Source organism: Euprymna scolopes, chromosome 4 (genome assembly GCF_053919585.1).
Source record: "Euprymna scolopes isolate OS-2025 chromosome 4, ASM5391958v1, whole genome shotgun sequence".
NCBI lineage: Eukaryota > Metazoa > Mollusca > Cephalopoda > Sepiida > Sepiolidae > Euprymna > Euprymna scolopes.
Window position 1 is genome coordinate 98,354,925 of NC_136485.1, and position 16,262 is coordinate 98,371,186.

The 16,262-nt window shown below is 37.0% G+C and overlaps 1 protein-coding gene across 1 annotated transcript in view; it reads right to left on the bottom strand.

The window, feature by feature from the left end:
- LOC145269054 (voltage-gated potassium channel subunit beta-2-like) overlaps positions 1 to 15,995 on the bottom strand; it is a 1,304,007-nt gene extending 1,288,012 nt beyond the window's left edge. Inside the window, exon 1 of the mRNA XM_080124659.1 lies at positions 15,766 to 15,995. The gene's annotated coding sequence lies outside the window, so the exon portion shown is untranslated. The remainder of the gene's footprint in view (positions 1 to 15,765) is intronic.
- Positions 15,996 to 16,262: the final 267 nt, after the last annotated feature.

Below are 16,262 nucleotides of genomic sequence, written 5' to 3' on the forward strand. Positions count from 1 at the left end.
AAAGTTTGCGTAAGAAAATATAATTTTAATAAAACAATTTTGTAATGAAAGCAACATTGGATTTTTATAAAATAGTTTTTTTTTTCAAACAAATAAATAATTTTAAACATGTTAATGAATTAAAGCAAGTTTGAAGCGTCAACAACAAATTAATTTAAATGATTGTTTTTTTCTTTTTTGGTAACTGTTACCTTACGCTACAACAGAACACGCATGCGCCCCAGCACCACCACCGCTCCCCTCCCGCCGCAATGTAAAAAGAATTTTTGTTAAATGGTAAATGTCGGTGCGTAACTTATGGAAAAACGGTTAATTAAACTGCAGAAATGTCAGAAGCCGCCATTGAAAACCAACCCCTGCTCCGCTGCCTTGCGGGTCGCTTGGCTGGGATAAGGCTAAGAGAAGGAAAACTCTGACTTTAAAATATCCCAATAGCCAGAGGGGCTGGCTATGAGGCGGTTAACAAACATATAAACTGTTTTCTTTTCCGGCTGTCCGTTGCAACCCCCTTTCCCTGATATCACACATCACCCCTACAAGTGCCACGAAGGAAGATTTGGGAACCACAGTGTGTGGATTTCTTCCTGGCAAGTTGATGCCCACCCTAAACAAATTCATATGCTAATGGCTTTTCCTTCTTTCCTCTGGTTTGATTTTCTCTCTTTTTTTCTCTCTCTTCTATGACAAGACCAGCAGCGATGGGACAAGGGTGTTTTGGTGAAACTCGCAGCTAGTAGTCTGGACCTGCACGCTGGCAGTGGACGCGTGATGGTCGCCCTCTCTTGAAACTGTGACTATCCGGAGGCTCGGTCCTGCATCTACGACTGGGCAGGCCTATTGAGGACAACCTCTGCCCACCCTGAATAAGGAAGGCCTTAGAAAATGTGGACTAAAAATCGGAAGTCACAACTGTGCCTGACTGGAAAGCTGCAACCAGTGGGACGACCTATTTTGCTGTCGAAACCAGAAAAATTCAAAAACAAATCCATAAATCTAACCTTTGGTGCATGGAACGTAAGAACCCTGTTAGACCTCAATGACACGGACAGACCAGCACGACAAACTGCTTTGGTCTCAAAGGAACTCGCGGCTCTTAATATGGACATTGCTGCACTTAGCGAGACCCGACTCTCAGAGGAAGGTAAGCTGGAAGAAAAGGGCTCAGGATACACCTTCTTTTGGAAGAGAAGGAATGAAGATGAAAAAAGAATACATGGAGTTGGCTTTGCTATAAAGTCACATATCGTGCATGATCATCAGCTCACACCAACAGCTGTAAATGAGAGACTTATGGCTCTTAGAGTCTCACTGCCTTCTGATAACTTCATTACTGTCATTTCGCCATATGCACCAACCCTAGATGCCGACAATGAAGTGAAATGAGAATTCTACCAGCAGCTTGGCAAGCTTATAGTCAGAGCCCCACCACGTGACAAATTAATGCTGCTGGGCGACTTTAACGTGAAAGTTGGGAAAGACCATAAACTCTGGAAATCTGTCATTGGGAAGCATGGACTTGGTAAATGTAACTCAAACGGCCGCCTGCTGTTAAGACTTTGCTTAGAATTTGAGCTATTCATTACCAACACTCAATTCCAGCTCCCAAATTGATTTAAGACCACATGAAAACATCCTCGATCTCAGCATTGGCACCTTCTAGACTGTCATCATCCGCCAGAAAGATAAAAAGGATATCCATATCACTAAATCAGCACTAAGTGTAGATAACTGTTGGACTCACCACCGTCTGGTCATCACACGTGCTAAATATACCACCAGGAAGAAGCCCAAATTTGAATTAAAACAGCAATCTTGGAAAAAATATAACCTCTCAAAACTTCAGAGGTAAAAAAAAATACCAACACACCATCGAACAACAACTTCGTATAAACCCAACCAATTCTTGCAACCTGGAAGAAGAATGGTTGTCAATCAGTAAGATCATTAATGAATCAGCCAAAGTCCCAGTTGGTTTAAAGAAAAAGAAAAATCAAGACTGGTTTGATGAAAATTGTGCTGAAATTAATCAACTCATTCAAGAAAAGATAAACGCTCACCATGCTCATCAACAAGACCCTCGAAGCCAACATAAAACCAACATCTACAGAAACCGCAAAAAACAGTGTCAATCAAAATTACGGGAACTAGAAAACAAATGATGGCAGCTGAAAGCTTTAGTATTGGAGGGTTTTGCAGAAGCCCGCGACCTTAGAAATTTCCATGCCGATGTAAAACAAATTTTTGGCCCCATCAGATCCTCCATCGGAACACTACTTGCAGCAGACAATGCCACCATCCTCAACGATTCACAATCAATTCTGGATTGTTGGAAGGAGCATTTTGCCACTCTACTCAATAAAGAATCTTCTGCTGATGAGGACTTTCTCAAAATGATCCCATAGTACCCAGCGCAATTATGGATGAATGCACCACCATCATTTACAGAATTTCTAATTGCGATGGAGCAAATGAAAGTAAATAAAGCCCCAGGGCCTGATAATATCGCCTTCGAATTTATCCACCATGGTGGACAACATCTGAAAACAAGACTATTTACTCTCATTTTTCAGATGTGGGAAGAATGTCAAGTACCAAAGGTCTGAAAGACGCATTAATAGTAACCATCTTCAAAAAGAGTGACCGAAAATCTTTGGCCGCATACTACTGAATCGCTTGCTGCAAGTCATGGAATCCGTCCTCCCAGAATCTCAGTGCAGCTTCCGTGATTCTCGAGGAACAATAGATATGATTTTCTGTGCGAGACAGCTGCAGGAGAAAAGCAGGGAACAGCAGAAACCCCTCTATCTTGTATTTTATGACTTACAAAAAGCATTCAATAGCGTTCCAAGAGATGCCGTGTGGAAAGTTCTCAAGCAATTTGGTTGCCCAATCCACTTTGTAGAACGCATCCAGGCACTGCATGAAGGCATGTCAGGATATGTATCACACCAAGGCAAGGAAACAAAAAAGTTTCCAGTTACCTGTGGACTAAAACAAGGTTGTGTCCTTGCACCTATCCTTTTTTCCTTATAACTTGCTGCAATGCTGCACGAACTTCCCCAAATAACCCGGGGGTGTACATTAGGTACCGTTATGATGAGGGACTTTTCAAGCCTGCTAGACTAAATTCTCAAAGCCTTGTGAAATTCCAACACATCGCAGAGTTTCAATACGCAGATGATAACATAGTCCTTAGCCATTCCAAGAGATCCGTAAACAACTTCACGGCAGCCTACCATCGCTTCGGGCTCTCTGTTAATATTGGTAAGACAAAAGTGTTAGTACAACCAGTACCCAATACAATCTTACAGGATGTAAGCATTCATATAAATGGCACTCCTCTTGAGCAAGTAGATCACTTTCCATATCTCGGTAGCATAATATCAGAAAAGTGCTCAAATGAGAATGAAATAGAAAGCCGAATTGGGCTCGCCTATGGAGCTTTCGGTAAACTGATGAAGCGTGTCTTCAATAATAAACATCTTTCAATAAAAACTAAACTCATGGTATACCACGCGATTGTTATACCTACGCTTCTGTATGGGGGTGAGACCTGGACTATATACCAAAGTGATCTCATTAAACTCGAAAAATTCCACCAACAAAAACTTTGAGCTATACTGAACATCAAATGGTATGACTATGTAACCAACACAAGCGTTCTTGAGAGAGCAAACAGCTGCAGTATTGAGGCCACCACCATGAGGCACAGACTCTGTTGGTTGGGGCATATCCTCAGAATGGATGAAAACAGACTCCCTCGACAAACCCTGTACTCCAGCTAGCCACAGGAAAAAGACCTATTGGCCGCCCTCTACTACGATATAAGGACCAACTCAAATCGACCCTAAAAAAACACTGGATTTAATATTTACATCTGGGAAACATCTCAGGATCGGTACCTGTGGCGCTAATCCATCATACATGGTACCAAAGGATACGAGGCAGAAAGAAGAAGACTCGTGGAGATCAAGAGGTAGGCAAGAATAAATCGTGCTGAACAAAAACGCCCCCTGCCAAGCATTACTTGCCTTCTCTTCCCACGCAAATTCCACACTCAGATTGGTCTGAGAAGCCATCTGCGATCCAAACATTGAGGGAAGAGGAAACTGAAATTCTCAGATACGAGAAATTGGCCGCCGCCGACGACGATATAGCCTCTCTCTGTTTCGAAGCTTATAATCAATATGAAAATATAATTTCAAACCCTAATTTTTTTTTTCAATAAAATGAGGAAAGACCAAATTTTAAAATAATGAAAGGTTTAAACGAAAAAAATACAGTATTATTTTTTTCATCGGTTTTCTTTCACAAAGATTTCACAAAATCAACGAATTTTAACTAAAACCAAATCTAAAAAATATATATAAATGCCAAAAAATCACTTACTTATAAAAAAAACTAAGCAATGGATGCTTCCATTCTTCATTTATAAGAATTGTACATATTTATATTTTATATTCCATGTATTTTTTAAATAAAAGGATTTTTTAAAGCAAGGGTCCCAGAAAATCGCATTTTCACAACTCGTTTCCGCCAGTAGCTTAAAGTGGTGTTGCTTCGAATTTTCAAGTTATCAAATACGGATGTCTGAAAGGGACATAATTATTTCCAAAACGTAAAAACAGCACAAACATTTCAAATACATTTCAAAAGTAATCTCGATAGTAACTATATGAAGGAATAAACATTCAATGTAATAATAGCGGCAAACACGTTTTTTTTTTACTATAAGTATATTTTATTCAGTTTTTTAGAAAATAAATGAATGTTTATGTATATACCAAAAATATTAAAAGAAAATTTTAGGATTGACATTTTCTAATTTTCAATGTAACTAAGATTTTACTCAAATAATTTCTTATAAATTTTTCAAAAATGTGAGGAATGAAGCAAAAAGACACAAAGAAATTCAATGCGTGGTGGCTAGTTCGCTTTGCTTAAAAGAAATAGGAATTAATTTTGGTTGGCTGCTCTTTGCTTTATGACATGTGACTTATCTCCCGTTTGTAATTATTATGGCATTTTTGAAGTTGGTCCTGATGGGTTACTGTACATAAAAATCGGCTCACATTTCAGTCATCAGTTTTCGCCGATTAAACAAAAACCAGTAGACGAAATTTTTTTTTCTTCTCTCTAAGAAATCCATGAGTTTTTGATTTAATATATTTTATTTCTTTTTTATAGAGTGAATTTTTTTTTAATATCAAAAAAAAAAACATTGAATGAAATAGAAATAATTGTCATAATTAAACAAAACTTTCTGTGCAATATAACAAGATTATAAGGTTTCACTTAAAACAAAAAAATTCAACATGGTTAAAAAAAAAAGGTTTTAAACTTTGGACTTTACAGGTAAATTTGCAAATAACTGTTCCTTTTTTTTAAATCAGCTCATTTTTTGATCTTTTATCTTCGATTTGTGATATATAAATTTGAGGTGAGAAAATTAATTATTTTTATTTTAATAGACATTTCAAAATGGGGGGGGTGAATTAAAAAAAAAAACTTGTCTAGAATATTATATTTGGTTTATTGGACAGAACATAAAATTTCACATTAAACCTGAAAATATCGTAAAAATTGAACCAATAGAAAAATTTTTATAGATTTTTAAAGTGAAAAAATTGAAAAAAATTTAACTCATAAAATTCAATTGATTTCATTATGTAAACAAAATAGCTGCATGAACGCATGCAGGCACTTTGTAAACACTGTTTTTTAAAAAATAAAAAATGATACTTGTACAGTTTAATTACTTTTTTTTTTTTTTAACTTTCATTGAAAAAAGATTCCGGCATGCCAAGATTCCTACGCCATGTGATAGGACACCCCACTACGCCCGTTCGCACGCGAACATATCATGTAAGAAAAACACTACCGAAGGCGGTGAAATGGCACAAAATAGTCCCAAGGTCTAGGGGTTCATACCATGCAAACGATAAATTTGTGGCGAGTTTGATTATCAGATTCGTTGTCAGTGACCTCGAATACCCCTAAAAAAAACAAATTAGAGTGGTTGGTGTTCTGTTGTTGCGTAAGGTAACATTTACCTCTTTTTTTAACAGAGAAGTGGGTTGTTTTTTATTGTTTTGTTTTTTAACTGGGAATCGAAATATAATTATAAAAATATTTATTGAAACGTTAATGGGGACACCGCCATTTAAAACCGTCACGGAATTTCCTTGCAGATATCATTCGCATTTTCCTCTCACAGGAACAAATTTGATAACCTGCGAGAGGCACATACACCTGCAGAAAGTCTATCATCCTGATGTTATTATCTGTAAAAAAAAAATGTCTTCTTGAGTAATATTGTCAAGATTCATTTTCTCCAGTAATGTCAGTTTTACCACGTTTCTGGAAGTAATAAATGTTAATTTTAGGCTAATTTATTCTTTCCCTTTCCGGAAGCAATCATTCTCCATTTTAATTTTTTTGTTATTTATTTCATGCTTCGGCCATAGTTTAAAATAATGGTTTCTCGCTTACATTTGGACAGAAGGTGCGTTGGTGTCTCCAATTTCGGCGATAAAGTGTAGAAGCACCAAAATTTTTATCAACCTACATTTATTTTTTTTTTAGTTTTCGTAACATCATGTTACTAACATGAAATATGGGGAGGTAGAACACTAGGTACCTCCACAGCGATGTGTAAAACGTCAGTATTACACATATTAATATTGACATCATCATTTTGCGTGTTTGTGTTATAATTGTTAATGGAGTAACGTTTTTTTTTTTTGCTATGAATAAAAAATAATATGTGGTTGATCAACAGACAAAAATCACTGCTCACACAAATTCTCCCAACTGATTTTGCCGCTTCTCAAACGTCAAATGATTTTTCCCGCCTCTCCCACCGACAAGTGACCTGCTTTTATAAGGCACGCGCACGTAATCTCGCGAGACTTCGTTCACTATAAAACGTCACGGCCGCCATCATGGACTCTTTCTTTCTTTCTCGACACACGTGACTCACAGGACAGACAGACATGAGGACGTTTGTATGGTAAGCCATTTTCCCCACACTCCCCCCTGATCTCATGATCACAGATTTCAAGGGGGAACGACACACGCCTTTATTCGTGCTTTCATCTGCGGTCTGAGGGTCGTGCATCTCTATGTCTTCTGAGAGGCTACTAATCTCCAAGTCACTGTCTGATGGTGGTGCTGCAATCCAGAGCGATGCCTCGCTAGATTCTGACTCTGATTCACTCGTGTCATCTAGTGATGGTTGCGTTATTAACCGTATGTCTTTACCATGACGGGGCATGCCGTCGACCCGCACTGCTTGTAGGCTGATTATTTCAGTGACTCACCTGACTCCATACCTTGTCGTGCACTTGCCTCACGGATTCTTGATCCATACAACATCCCCTTTCCTCACTCTCTCTCCGGCTACTTCCAGTTCAGGCAGCGGGTTCATCTCTATGCCCTTCACTTATGCAATGCCAGCGCCGTAGAGGGCAAAACATCATCTTTTGGGGTTACATTGTACAAATAAACTGCCTCAAACATTGTGCAGCCTGCTCTAGCTGCGATTGTTTTGACGGTTCAATGATTCTGTTCAATGATCCCATTTCCACTAGGTACATGGGCGCATCGAAACCTAAGATGTACACCCCAGCTGTCAGTAAACTTTCTAAACTGCTCACTGGTAAATGCAGCACCATTGTCAAGCAATATCTCTGTTGGAGGTCCACATTCAAGGAAAATATTGTTTAGTTGACAGACTATAATGACTGTATCTTGTCGACGCAGCATACGCCATATGGCAAACCTTGATGGACCGCAATCAATGAGAGTCAGGAAATCCTCGCCATTGCAGTGAGTAATGTCTATCACTAGCCGGCTCCAGTGGCTCCTAACTTCCAACTTCCCCTTTTTCCAGCGAACGGGTGCCGGGTCAATGGACTGGTATTCCACACAGTTTTTGACCACTTCCATGACGTCTGCCCTTTGCACTCCTGGTTCAACCAATTTAGCAAAATATAGGGTTTGCTTGACTCCAGGATGCCGCTTTGTTGGTGGATTTCCTTAATCCGATTAGATTGATCAGGGATCATAGATGCGGCACAGAGAGGTTGTGTAGGTTCAACAGTTCTTTTTATGGCATAGGTTCGTACTCTAGCCTGTCCGGTAAGAGTGTCTGATATCCACTTATGGACGCAAGCAGAATCTATGAATAGTCGCAGAGTGGTTGTCTTCCAAAGGATTGCCAAGTTCATTCCCTTGATCACTGCATCGAGTTCTGCCAGGTTTATGTGTTGGGAGTCCTTTTCTGGGCGTAACCAGCAAGCGTCTTTCACTACGGCTCCATCATGAACTAACGACACGCTAATGGCAAGAGAGCTTGCGTCAACCCACACACTACAGTCCTGGCTGTCAACACACCATCTGCCCCATGCTGGATCTTCTTTGTGCACTCTGGTGAGGACCTCTCTGACCATTGTATTGCGAGGGGCATCATAAATTTTGTCATCCCATCCGGTGGTGACGTCAGAGGCTCTCTGTTTGATGAATGCCACTGCAATACGAAGTCAGCCACCCACAGAAAGGTGTCCAACCAACTTTCCGCACAATGAAAATACGTTCCATCGCGTGAAAACACAGGGCATACCTGGGATTTCATTGCCTCGTTTCCAACACAGGACATTATCTCCTTCCCAGACCTGCAAGCCAATAGCCTTTCTGGTTCCTTGCTGAGAAGGCCAAAGTTGTAAAGATGTTCTTTTACATGCGTTGCAGGCACAATTTCTTCATCCACATACACATCGTCAATATATGCAGACGTTGCCCGCTGAATGCACTCATCCTTAGTCAATATAGCGTCAACAATCCTTTGTATAATTGATGGCGCCACATTAAATCCAAATTGCATGTGGATTAAGCAATACCTTTCTCCCTTGATCAGCACCATTTGATAGGACCATAGTGTGATGTACATGCACTTGAAGGTATGCTTTATGAAGATCCAGCACAGATACATTAGATCCTGCTTGCCGCCATTCCCTCAACTTCTCTGTACATACATCTGCGCAGGCTGTAAAAGGATTTACGTGCTCGTTTAGTTCCCGATAGTCGAGTACCGGCGTCACCTTCTGTTTATTATGCTGGATAACCGCCATTAACGGGATCAGACACTTTGGGGAACCCAATTCCTTCTCTGGATAGGGAACTAGCCATCCATTTTTTATCCAAGTTTGTAGTTCCTCATCGTATTCTCCACAAGCTCCAAGGGGAATTTTATATTCTGGAATGCTATTGTACAACTTCCTGGATGGCTGCTCGTCCGACCATTTCCAGGAAACTGTCCAGTACCTCGTATGCTGGTCGAATTCCACATGAAAGTCAGGTTGTTCCAGTTTCATGGATACACCCAGAGCTAAATAGGCATTAGAGAAATGTGCACTACCCTCACCATCAATACGGACACCACCCAATTCCTTGATAACGTCCATTCCTAACAGCAGGTCATAACCAAGAAGGTCCCCGCTCACAACCTGGGCTCATACGGTTATTGTAGGCCCATCAACGACACTAACTCCACAAGAGGCTAGCGTGCCCCCACCGACTGTCAGTACTGGAATCCTCTTCTTGTCCCATGCGTCACAGCATGCCTTGCATACGAGAGTCTGCATGCACCCTGTGTCTACGAGCGCAAAGTGTTCACGCGCACTCTCACTGTGGGTAGTGCCCTATTTGTCAATGATATGGGGAGAAGAGAATACTGGCGCTATAATTTACTCCCCTTGTCCGTTTCCTGGACAACTCCTTGCTACGTGACCTAACTTGCTACATTGGTAGCAACGCATGCGTCTTGGCGTTTTCTGAGCAGACGTGTCCTTTACACTGCTTCGGCTTCAGCAGTCTCTAGAAAAGTGGTTTGGCCCGCCACATTTATAACATCTTACGCCATCTTCTAATGGAGTAGATGCTTCTGCAGCTGCTAGCACCAGCTTCACATCTTTTTTTAAAATATTGCAGGCTCTAGTCAACAATTCCTAAAGTCCAATCTCGCTGAGCCTTGACGATGCTCGTAGCAGTCGGCTGGTGTTGTCCGGGAGTCCTGTGAGAAAGGCACAACTTAATATGCGTTCAGTCACTCCACCAAATGGCGCAGCTAATCTCTTTAAATCTGCCAGGTAGACGTCCACCATATTATCCAACCCAAGCCGCCATTCAGTGAACTGTCTCCAGGCAATAAAAGGGTTTGTAGCAAAGGCCGCGTATAGTGCCTTAACCTCCTCCAGAGTTGGTTCATCCCCGAGCTGTTGATAAACAAAGTATGCCCCCTTGGTCAGCCTCAATGGGATGACAAGCGTGGAATCCTTTACTTTGCAAAGCCGACAGATAAGCTTAGCTTTTTCCCACCACTCAACTACCAAGGGTTCAGCGGAGCAGCCGTCGAAGTCTGGTATCAATCTCAGATCAAACTTGTCCATTGCAAAAAAATGGGCTGAAATAGTTTGCAGGCAAAAATCACTGCTCACACAAATTCTCCCAACTGATTTTGCCGCTTCTCAAACGTCAAATGATTTCTCCCTCCCCTCCCACCGACAAGGGACCTGCTTTTATAAGGCACATGATCTCGCGAGACTTCATTCACTATAAAACGTCACAGCTGCCATGATGGACTCTTTCTTTTTCAACGCTCGCGACTCACAGGACAGACAGACACAAGGACGTTTGTACGGTAAGCCATTTTCCCCACATAATATAAAACTTACCTTTTGTAAAACAAATACATTTTTATTAACAAACTACACAGACTAGAGTTAATAAAATAAAATTAATTTTATCGTCTTCTGTTGACACATGTATTTAAAGATAATGTTCCTTATAAGCCTCCGTACATTTTTGAAAGAAAGCACCAAACATAAGAACCACCCTCTATTAATTTAAATAATAAAATCAAAACGGATTTTTTTAAGGTCGATTTTGGATTTACAATTATCTCAATAGTCTTATATTCTTTTATATGAATATATTTTTTTATTATTGGAAACCTGTTATTAAAAAAATCCATTTAAACTTCATATCGCGTAATATTTGAATTTAATATCATTTAATGCTTTTTAAAAATAATTAGTTTTTAGAATTGTTTTTTTTTTTGTTGTTGTAATTCGAATAATTATATTACAGAGAAAAAAATTATAAAGAAAAAGTGTTTTTGTTTTTTTTAACATAATATTGAATTTATGTCAAATTTATAACTTTGAGGTAAGTGAAATAGATAACAGGGTTATATATATATATATATATATATATATATATATATATATATAAATTACTATTTTTTTAATTATTTGATCTTTTCGACTTTAAAAAATGTTGAAACTTTTATCAACCCACATTTACTTTGTTTAGTTTTCGGACCATGAAATATAGGGGGAGGCGTAGAACACCTAAAAAAATATATTTCCTCCAATATATTTAACAAAACCTACTTTTAATATGTAAGTTTATTTAATAATGAATAAATATCGAAAATTTCAGGAAAATATGACTATTATTTGATTTTTACTAGATTTTTAAAACATGGTGTGTGAACAGCTAGGTGTGTCAGAAACCGACCTTATGAATGCGTGAAAAAATACTGAATAATTTGACCTCCTATCTTTCCAAGCTTATAACTACTTGAAAAATGTAATTCAAAGCCTAGTTTCTTTTTCAATTAAAGAAGCAAAGACCAAATTTTTTTTTAAATCACAGGTTTAATAGCAAATTATGCAATATTTGTCTTTTTATATCGGTTTTCTTTAAAAAGATTTGAAGAAAATAAACAAAATTTAACTTACATCGATTATAAAAAATAGATATAAATTCCAAAAAATCACTTACCTATAAAAATTACTAATCAATATGTAGTTCCATTCTTCATGGTTAATAATTTATCCATATTTATATTTTAAAATCCATTTATTTTTTAAATAAAAGAATTTTTTAAACACCTACTTGAAAAACGCGCCATGACAAAAGTATTTTACATTTTTAGTCAAAACCGGAAGTAGTTTTTTTTTATTGTTTTGAATTACGGATGGACATGAGGGAAGTAAAAACCAGACTTTGCATTACTCATCTAGCCTTGCTCACGAAGAATATGTGTTCCCATAGTTTAAAAATAGTCAAATTTTACTTATAAGAATTTGCCTGTAAAAAAAAAAAGGCACTCATGGAATATTTTTTTTTCTTTTCTCAAAGAAATACATAAATTTTTGATTTATTATATTTTCATTCTTCTTTATTGAGTGAAATTTATTTTAAAAATATCTAAAAAAAGAAAACATTGAATGAAATAGAAAAAATTGTCGTCATCATTCATTACTTACTGGACAATATAAGCAGAACATAGGCTTCCAATTAAAAAAACAAAAATCAACGTGGTTTTTTAAAAAAAAAGGTTTTACACTTTGGACTTTACAGGTAAATTTCCACAAAACACTTCCCTTTTTGTTTGTTTTAATTTACAATATATTATTTATTGATCTTTTATCTTCAATTTGTGATATATAAAACTTCGGTACATAAATTAATTATTAAAATTTAATAAACATTTTAAAATCGGGGGGTGTGAATTAAAAAAAAAAACGTTTGTCTAAAATATTATATTCGGTTTATTGGAAAGAGCATAAAATTTCACATTGACCCTGAAAATATCGTAAAAAATTAACCAATACAAAAATTTTGATAGAATTTTTAAGTTTAAAAACTGAAAAAAAATTAACTCGTAAAATTCAATTGATTTCATTACGTAAAAAAAATGGCTGCATGAAGGCGCGCCGGCACTTTATAAACACTGGGGGGTTTTTTTAATAAAAAATAATATTTCTATTATTTTTTAAACAACTTTAAGAGTTTATTTTGGAAGTATATTCCATAAAGAAACTAAACAACCCACTTTTAACAGAGAAATTACGAGTTTTTTATATTTTATTCGTAGTTTCGTGTTAGAGGTGTCAAACCCCCCCCCCCCCCCAAAAAAAAAAAATTCTGATACACTTGTAGCAGTTAACAAACTATTTACTATAAGCGGATCAATCCCCGGTGCCAAAGTGATTCGGCCACACTAACCAATCGGTTGGCAGGGCGCATTGATTTGAGCTGTCCTCTTAAGGACTATTTTTAGCCCTTTGGGATCTCAGCTGCGATCGCCAGAGAGACGCCAGCAAGCGACCTATACAGACCTCTCTCACTCATCCCTCCCACTGCTACTTGTTGACGACTGCAATCTGATGGCAGACGACACCTTCAAACAGACATTTACACTTTCTTTCTTTCTCTCCAGTTTGAGATACAATCTCACTTTTTTTAAATAAAGCCTTTATTATTGTTTTGTTAAAAGCAATGCCGTTTGGCCTTTTGTTTATTTAAGTAATTATTAGGAGAGAAATGCACAACATTTCCCTCCTATACACTGAACGGCTTAAAAAAACGTTGTTTTCAAGCATCGATAATGTAAACACGATTTTTGTCTCGCATTTTCATTATTTTTGTATGCTGTAAAATTTAAAAAAAAAAAATATTAGCATTTTATTTAAAGCTTTTTCTTTTAAATGGCAAAAAATTTAGGATGATAATATTAAATTTAATTACAGTTACATCGTTTTAGATACGGGGGGGGGTAAAACTGTGGCGCGCGTAGGTTCCTAGTGAAAAATATAAATACTACTACTAATAATAATGATGATAATAATAATAATAATAATAATAATAATAATAATAATAATAATTTCATTAAAATCTGATGTTTTTGATTAAAAATTCATAACGATTGAAACGCCATAACATTCAGCTGTTTTTTTTTTGTTTGCTTTTTGTTTTGTTTTGTTTTTGTTTTTGTTTTGTTTTTTTTTGTGCTAATGCAGTAGTGATCCGCGCTACTTTTTAAATCGTATTTCCAAGTTTAATCAAAGTTTTATGATGTTTTTTTGGTATTATTATACAAACACCGTGACAGCGTTAGGGTTAGGGTTAGGGTTAGGGTTAGGGTTAGGGGTAGGGTTAATTCGCTGTCACGGTGTTTGTATAGTTTTACCGTTTTTTTTTATTATTCAATTGTAAGGTTAAAGTACAGAATAGGTACAAAACCCTTTCCCCTCCGCATGTTACCAACGGCTTTTTAAATAATAACGTTATTATTTCAGCACGGGCCGGGTACCGTTTTTTTTTTTTTTTTTTTTTTTTTTTTTTAATTATAATTAGAAATTGGAAGGAATTATACTGCCATTGATTTATTTTCGGTGGCTTAAAAAAAATGTATTTTGTTGTGGAAGTATTCTTTTTTATAATTATTTTTTTATTATCAAATCCAAAAGTTAATGCTTAGTTCATTTTAGAAACTTTTCTATGAAGCGAAAGTATTTTTTTATTTTTATATTTTCCTGAAAAATCAATGAAAGATAAACATTAAAATTTATTCCGTTTTCTTTCTTTTTTTTTTCTTTTTTTTTTAAATATTGTTTTGTTATTAGCTACGACGTTCTTCCTGGTGTGTATGTGTCTGGTAAACTTTAGAGAAATGTTTGAAAATTTCGCTGGGCAGGATTTTAAAACAAACATTGACCAACGAAAATTACAAATATAACTGAATTTAAAAAAAAAAAAAAAAAAAAAAAAAACGCGTTAAAAACTGTCTATAATGATTTTATGCAATAAACTGATTTGATTGAAAACATTACCCAGTGGCACTTTTTTAGGATTCCCTAAGTCAGGATTAGAGAATTGCACGATTACAAGTGGCGCACTGAATACTGAATCCAAATGCAAATAAATAAAAAAGCATGCCTGTATATGTAAAAATAAAGATAAAAAGAAAATAAGAAAAAAATTTCAAGAAAAAAAAAGGTACAAGATGAATGTAAATTAAAATTATAATTACAAGATAATTTGACTAAAAGCAATTCTAAGGCATTTACTATTTTTTAACCCCCTCCCCCTACCAAAAACTCACTAATTTTCTTTTGTGATTCAGTAATTATTAACGAGCGCGTGTGTTTTTTACTTTATGTAACTACAAGAGGTATAAGTTTGCGATACGCATCTAAATTCAAAGAGAAACAATTGCTTCATTTTGGTCATCCCTGTCCTAAGTTAACTGTGTGTCATCTGGCGTGCACCGCACCGGGACCGCACCGCGAGCATAATCCTGCTGATGCCAAATCTTTGATCGCATGCTTCAAAGATTAAAGTATTAGTCCTAGTACTAAGAAATAGTATGAGAAAGAGAGAGAGTTTGAAGATGATTGGATGTCCTCCTCGCACGCTTCTGTTTATACTGCACGCGCGCACACACACACACACACACATATGTATAAATAATAAGTATATATAAATATATACATAATCATAACGATAAAGTTATTCGGTAGTAAACAAAACATCTTTTGCAAAACCATTAAATTCCCAAATATTATTTGGAAAATGGTTACCCACCCAAGAAGTTGTTAGAGAGCCTCAGCCTCTAATAGAGAGGTACTGCCGTAGTGCCGTACTGCCGTAGTGCCGTGCTGCTCAGCTGCTGAAGTTGGGCCAGAACAAACGCAATAGGTGATGCAGTATGCACGATGTAATGCAAATGCACTAAGGTTGCAAAGAAAAAAGAGTAACTGGAACATTAAAACTAAGGATTTAAGGAAGAATAACGTGTTTGAGAGCGAGAGAGAGAGAGAGAGAGAGAGAGAGAGAGAGAGAGAGAGAAAGAGAGAACTATTGTGGTTAAAAAAAAAATAAAAAGTATAATGAGAAACATTTGAAACTTACCAAGTGAAAAACTATCCAGCATTGTGAATGATAATAATTACAGGTAATTTTTGCATAGACTGATACTGTGGCGACTGACTGCTCCACTTCCAGATGTTGAGGGGAAAAGGAGTCACGCTAGGAATGGTTATAGCCGCCGCTGCCGACGATGATGACGTTAAAATGTAAGGAAGAGAAAGAGAACTCACTCACTCACTCACTCACTCTCTCTCTCTCTCTCTCTCTCTCTCTCTCTCTCTCTCTCTGATGGCGAGATGGAACGCGTGGGTGGGTCTCCTAAATAGAAGTGGGCGTGTGAACACGTTTCTACCGCTATGTGCACGCACGTATGTAACTGTTTATTTCACCGTTTCTGTCATTAATCATTTAATCTATACTCATAAACTATCTAATGATTCTATCACTGTTTATCTAAATTTATGATTAATCAAACTGTTTCTTGAGTTCAATCTACGTAGCCGAATAGTCGTCCTCACTGACAAATCAAATCTTTCTAA